The sequence below is a fragment of the Odocoileus virginianus genome, chromosome 32 (genome assembly GCF_023699985.2).
Source record: "Odocoileus virginianus isolate 20LAN1187 ecotype Illinois chromosome 32, Ovbor_1.2, whole genome shotgun sequence".
NCBI classification, from domain to species: Eukaryota; Metazoa; Chordata; class Mammalia; order Artiodactyla; family Cervidae; genus Odocoileus; species Odocoileus virginianus.
In genome coordinates this window covers 1,568,878-1,575,956 of record NC_069705.1, presented here as the reverse complement: position 1 = coordinate 1,575,956, position 7,079 = coordinate 1,568,878, and the positions used below count along the sequence as shown (strand labels likewise).

The window sequence follows — 7,079 nt, the reverse complement described above, 5'->3', positions numbered from 1 at the left end:
CCTGCATTAGCAGGTGGGTTCTTTACCACTAATGCCACCTGGCAAGCCCTTGATCAAATATATAATTCTATAAATCAATGATTAGAATACATTATAACTCTAGGTAAAGGAGGAAACAGCAAGAGGGAAACATTTCTGGACCACAAGAGACTAGTAAGCCTGGCAATCCAGAGGCTTTGAGCTTCTATTAACAGGACCAAATGTAGTGATAGCCCATTGATAGGCCTTTCAACAAAATCCTTGTCTTACCTGGAAGTGAGCATTCCAAGTGCTGTGGGACAGACTAGTCACAAAAGCTTCCCAAACCTTGATCGAAATTAAGACTGAAAGGGAAGGGATTATAAAGTAAAGAATATTGCCCACCATCCAGTGCCACAAGAATCAAGTCACTAGCCACTGCAGCTGCTGACCTACAGGACATCTTGAAAGGAATTCTGGGCAAAGATCAGGATGAGGCACTTTCCACTCTGGGAAAACTGGCAGAACTGGCCCTCAAGGAGTCAGACATTTTCAAGGAGAAAATTATATGAATCCATTTTCTTGCATCTTCCCATAGTTAGAGAAGCACTAAAATCACTAAGAAAGATGTCTGTTCTTCGAGAACAGCAGTAACCTTCTACCAAGATGAGTGCTTGAAAACCAACTGCCAAAATCACCTATATATGGACTTCTTCCTTTGCCTTTACAAGAGTCTTTAGAACCTTCTAAAGGCTGTCTCCTGGGTCACAATCCTCAGGTTGGCGCAGATAAAATTTTCCATTTTTTTTCTTAGATTGACTATTGATTAATAGTCAATTGACTATATTTTTCATGGACAACTGTTACTAACTTTAATTTCAGGAAGTGCCCTCCCCCCCAATCCTGACAACACATTCTGTGGGGACCACTCACCTTATTCCTGATTACTTAATGGAGTCAGGACCAGAGGCAGGATAAAGAGGCTGGGAGGAATCCGGCGTGTTTACAGTAGCCTCCCTTTTTGGATGAGGAAGCCGCTCTGTGTTTAAACTGTCTCTGGAAGACTGTGTGTTTTGCTGTCTCTGTCTTTATGCTGTTAACCACTTGGTTATTTTATAGAGTAGGCTGGGACAGGCCCTTTAGGGAGAAAAACAAATAAAGAACATGCTTCTTGCTCAACCACTATGACTGTATTTATACAGCCTGCTTCCAGCACAGCAATTACAGACAATTGTAACCCAAGAAGTCAAGGGTCAGAAGCGCTAAAGGTTTTTTTTAGACACATTTATTTAAAATTTGTCATCCATGAACAATAATCTGAGAGAATGAACAATCTCTGAAAAGAGGGTAAAGTCTTCCAAAGACTAGAGATCTCAGACCATTGTAAACTGAAGCTAGAAGCATACTTGGCACACACACTAAAAATTTATGTATTATCCCAACGCACACATTCTGAGCATGTCAGGGGTGGCTAGTCTGGGGCCAGCAGTGTACACAGCAGCCTTTCCAGACCTGAAGGAGGTGTTGACTGAAATAAAAACCCACCATGTGAAAGCCGTGAGTTTCAGTTTGATTGGAGAACTTACTGAGGACTGTAGCCAGGGAGACAGCCTCTCAGATAGCTCTGAGGAACTGCTCTGAAGAGATCAGGTCAGCATATATGTGATTTTGGCAAAAGGATACATGCATTCAAGCATACGTCTCAGTAGAAGATCGCTGCTGGTCATGAGGAGCATGTATCTCAGTTAATGATTTTAGTGCTTTTCTAAGTAGACGAAGATGCAAGAATCCAGGTTCGTAGAAAAGTTCTCCTGCAATATTTCTAACTTTCTTTTTTTTTTTTAATCTGAGTCTCTTATTTCTAACTTTCTAAGGGCTCATCTGCCCTGTTTTCCTGGAGCACAGAGTACCTCATCCTGATTTTCGCCCTGAATTCCTTTCAGGGTGTGTTGTAGACCAGCTACTGTAGTGGTTAATGACTTGTTTCTTGTAGAACTGGATGGTGGGCAGCATTCCTTATTTTACAGAGGTGACAGTTCAGTGGACAGTTTCAATACAGGGTGGTAAATACAACAGGGAAAGTGTGGGTGTCCACAGAAGCAAAGGTAAGCCTTCTGGCCTCAGTAAATTATAGTTTAAAAAAGGTGCATGCTTAGTTGCTCAGTCGTATCCAACCCGATGGACTCTAGCCCGCCAGGCTCCTCTGTCCATGGGATTCTCCAGGGAAGAATACTACAGTGAGTTGCCATTTCATTCTCCAGGGGATTTTCCCCACCCAGGGATGGAACCTCCATCTCCTGCATTGCAGGTGTAACCATTAATTTTTTTAAGTGTGCCTATTTTGAGGTAGACAACTTGTCCCAGACTCTTATCTGCTGAAGAGGAGAAAGGTCAATTGCTTACAGCTTGAAAATGCTTCAACAAACATTTCTTTTGGCAAAAGTTGAAGAAGCAAGGGACTTCCCAGGCTGTCCTGTGGTTAAGACTCTGCACTTCCAGTGTAGGCAATGATGAGGTTCCATCGCTGGCCTGGGGAACTAAGATCCCACATGCCGCAGGGCTGGCCAAAAGAAAAAGCTGAAGAAACTACCAGAAAATAAGCCCTTTCCAAAGGGAGAGGGAAGTAAAAGAGCTCATTTCTGCGTTCAGTCCCCCCTCCCCTCCCCATCTCGCCTAGCCACCGCACCTTGCTTACAGACACTCTCTTCCAGGCCTTTGAAGTAATTATATGCAAAAGCTTTGTTTATATTTGGCTTCTCTGCAGAGGGTGAAGGGGGCCATTGGCCGCATCTTTCTTGGAGAGATAAGAATGCAAGGCATTCAAGGCTTACTGGGGGTCTAGGAGTTGCGTTTGTCTCCTCTCCCCACAGTGATGCTGGAAGAGTCTGAGACGGGCTCCAGGGGAAATTGGAAAGGCGCACACCCTGGCCAGGGATTCTCGCTTGACGCAGAGAAAGTAACTCGCGAGGACTCCGGTCTGCGCGCCCTCGAAGAGTTCGGTTTCATTCTGATGCGCAGGGCGGTGAACTGGGTGTCGAGCAGTGACTCTGACCTTGATCACCGTCCGCTGAAAGCGGCTGAGCACACTCTTAAGAGAAGCACAACTGGATGATTTCCCCAGCTCGGGGGACCTCGCGGCAACCCCGCGCAGAGGGCGAAGCTGCCGGTTCCTTCAGGACCGGGCGCGTGAGTGGCGGCGCTTCAAAGACCGAGCCCCAGGCACCCAGGGCGATGCGCACGGTCGGCACCTTCTGGAAACCTAGTCTTTGAGCCCGCACGGCGCCTCGCGGGAGGCCCCCGGCCGCGCGCACTGCTCCGGGCCTCCGTGGGGTCTGCAGACGCCTCGGCGGACCCCGGAGTCCTGCCCGGGGCCGGGCGGCTCGGAACCGAGGGTCTTGGCTTTGGCGAGCTGGGCGGTGCGGGGCGCGCGCCCCTGGACCCACCGCAGGAGTCCTTCTCTGAGTCTGCGCCCACAGCATCCTCAAAGCTGTGCACGGACGTCAGCGAGAGCCCTTTGGTGTCTGCGAACACCACCCGCTTCCTGGGCCTCCGGGCTTCGGGAGATGGTGCCAGACAGGAGCGGAAGGCCGGCCGGGGCCGCGGGTCACCGCGGCCGATCCGCGGGGGTGCGCGCCGGCCGAGGCAGAGGTGCATGGGGCGGCGCGCGGGCGACCCGGACCTTTGAAAAGAGCGGGGGAGAGGCCTTCTGATGACAGGGCCGAAGGGCCAGCCGTTCCCAGCTGCAGCCCGCCGCCCCCGACCCCTCGTCCCACCACCGCCCTTCTCCCGCCCTGGGTCCCTGGCCCACCCGCGTGGGATGAAACGACACGGAGGGTCGGTCAGAACCGGGCGGAGGGCGGCGCGCCCAGCGAACTGTCACGTTCAGGAGCGCTTACCCCGCCTCGGGACCGGGCAGCCGCGGCGGCAGAGATGTCGCTCCTCCGTCTGAGACCAGGTGCCCCCGGCAGCAACTGTTTATATAATCCTGACCCCCCGGAGAGTCAGCCGTACTGAGGCCACCGCGGAGACAGCCTATCAGAAAAGCCTGTCGTGTCAAACGTTGGGGGAAATGGACAAGGATGTGACAAGAGGCAAGCGTGACTCAGACACTGTGCCCAGGCGATGGCATTGCGTCTCTGACCTGGCGGGCTCCGGGTCACCTGTGGGAAGGCGAGTGCGCGCGGCGAGGGGACCGAGCTCGTTGGGCTGCAAACAGATGGGCTTTCAGGAATGGGCGGCTTGCCCGGGCTCGCACCGCACTCTCCCCCGCTCCTGTTGCCTTTTCCTGACTTCCTCAAGCTGCCCGCTTTCTGGCTGTTTTTCTCCACCACGGTTTCCTCCCAGCCACACGCCTGTTACTGGCTTCTCTCTCTGTGTTGGATTCTCTGTTGACCCACTACTTTGTACTTGTGTGTGTGTGCGCTTCAAGGAGACCACGCCTGGACCCTTACTGAGAGCTGGTACAGAGACCTGGGCCAAGATCTCTGGTTCAGGCAGTTGTGGCCAGAGTTACAGGGTCGTGGGATACAAAGTATATCAGTAGCATCCCACCAGTGTACCTGGACGGCACTCCAGGACTCCGAGCCTCTGCTGGGCCAGCTCAGATTGTCTCAGGTGGTGGAGAGACCACCTGAAGCTTACCCCTTACGTTTTAATGTACCCCAAGTCCTCAGCCCTCACACTTTCCTGGGAATCTAGTTTGTAGGCTGATGATTTGGAAGGGATGGGATTTGATTTTGCCACGATTGTGCCCCTCTGCCATAAGGGTGGTGTCATCTGCATATCTGAGTTTATTGATATTTCTCCCGGCAATCGTGATTCCTGCTTGTACTTCATTCAACCCAGCATTTCGCCTGATGTACGCTGCATATAAGTTAAATAAGCAGGGTGACAATATACAGCCTTGACATACTCCTTTCCCGATTTGGAACCAGTCTGTTGTTCCTTTTCCAGTTCTAACTGTTGCTTCTTGACCTGCATACAGATTTCTCAGCAGGCATGTCAGGTAGTCTGGTATTTCCATCTCTTTAAGAATTTTCCAGAGTTTGTTGTGATCCACACAAAGGCTTTGGAATAGTCAATAAAGCAGAAGTAGATGTTTTTCTGGAACTCTCTTGCTTTTTTGATGAACCAGCAGATGTTGGCAATTTGATCTCTGGTTCCTCTGCCTTCTCTAAATCCAGCTTGAACATCTGGGAGTTCATGGTTCACATACTGTTGAAGTCTGGCTTGGAGGATTTTGATCATTACTTTTCTAACATGTGAGGTGAATGTAATTGTGCGGTAGTTTGAGCACTCTTTGGCATTGCCTTTCTTTGGGATTAGAATGAAAACTGACCTTTTCCAGTCCTGTGGCCACTGCTGAGTTTTCCAAATTTGCTGGTATGTTGAGTGCAGCACTTTCACAGCATCATCTTTTAAGATTTGAAATATCTCAACTGGAATTCTATCACCTCCACTAGCTTTGTTGGTGTGATGCTTCTGAAGGCTCACTTGACTTTGCATACCAGGATGTCTGGCTCCAGGTGAGTGATCACACCATTGTGGTTATCTGGGTCATGAAGATCTTTTTCGTATAGTTCTTCTGTGTATTCTTGCCACCTCCTCTTAATATCTTCTGCTTCTGTTAGGTCCATACCATTTCTGTCCTTTATTGTGCCCATCTTTGCATGAAATGTTCCCTTGGTATCGCTAATTTTCTTGAAGAGATCTCTAGTCTTTCCGTTTCTATTGTTTTCCTCTATTTCTTGGCACTGATCACTGAGGAAGGCTTTCTTTTTTCTTTTTTTTTAGTTATTGAAAAATTATACATTCAGAAGAGTATTATAAAACATAACTAATCAGCTTAAAGAAAAATGAGGAAGGCTTTCTTATCCCACCTTGCTATTCTTTGGAACTCTGCATTCAAATGGGTATATCTTTCCTTTTTTCCTTTGCGAGTCTCTTGATGAAAGTGAAAGAGGAGAGTGAAAAATTTGGCTTAAAACTCAACCTTCAAAAAACTAAGATCATGGTATCTGGTCCCATCACTTCATGGCAAATAGATGGGGAAACAACAGAAACAGTGATAGACTTTATTTTGGGGGGCTCCAGAATCACTGCAGATGGTAACTGAAGCCATGAAATTAAAGGATGCTTGCTGCTTGGAAGAAAAGCTATGACAAACCTAGGCAGCATAATAAAAAGCAGAGACATTACTTTGCTGACAAAGGTCCGTCTAGTCAAAGCTATAGTTTTTCCAGAGGTCATGTATGGATGTGAGAGTTGGACTATAAAGAAAGTGGAGTGCTGAAGAATTGAGGCTTTTGAACTGTGATACTGGAGAAGACCCTTGAGAATCTCTTGGACTGCAAGGAGATTCAACCAGTCCATCCTAAAGGAGATCAGTCCTGAATACTCATTGGAGGGACTGATGAAGCTGAAACTCCAAAACTTTGGCCACATGATGGGAAGAACTGACTCACTAGAAAAGACCCTGATGCTGGGAAAGATTGAAGGCAGGAGGAGAAGGGGATGACAGAGGATGAGATGGTTGGATGGCATCACCGACTCAATGGACATACTCAAACTCATGTCCATTGAATCGGTGATGCCATCCAACCATCTCATCCTCTGTTGTCCCCTTCTCCTCCTGCCTTTAGAGGGAGTTGGTGATGGACAGGAAGGCCTGGCGTGCTGCAGTCCATGGGGTCGCAAAGAGTCAGACACAACTGAGCAACTAAACTGAATTGTGCCCCTCTGACCATCTTGTTGTGGCTTCTTTGTCTTTGGAAGTTGGATATCATTTTTAGTAGGTTCCAGCGACTGAACAATAACAACAAAGTGGTTTTTTGTGTTGCTGGTTGTTCAGCAGTTATTTGTGACTTTGGTGTTTTCCTAGGAAGAGGTGAGCTCCCATCCTTCTACTCCACTATCTTGTCTCTTTCAGGGTTCTTATCTTGGGCATCCTTCTCAGTCTCCTTTGCAGATCCAGTACACTGTCCCTACCCCTTAAGCTTTAATGTACCCCGAGTCCTCAGCCCTCACATTTTCCACTTTATACCTTCCTGTCTCACCCCCTGACCCCCGAGTTTCTACCTTTTCCTTGGATGTCCTTATTTGATTTTGACAATATTCAATTG

At 48.4% G+C, this 7,079-nt stretch overlaps 1 long non-coding RNA gene across 1 annotated transcript; it reads right to left on the bottom strand.

Moving 5' to 3' along the window:
* Nucleotides 1-1,624: 1,624 nt before the first annotated feature.
* Nucleotides 1,625-4,271, bottom strand: LOC139032557 (uncharacterized). Its single transcript, XR_011485079.1, has 2 exons — nt 3,855-4,271; nt 1,625-3,637 (listed from the first exon to the last, which is right to left on the bottom strand). It is a non-coding gene; the product is annotated as an uncharacterized lncRNA (long non-coding RNA).
* Nucleotides 4,272-7,079: the final 2,808 nt, after the last annotated feature.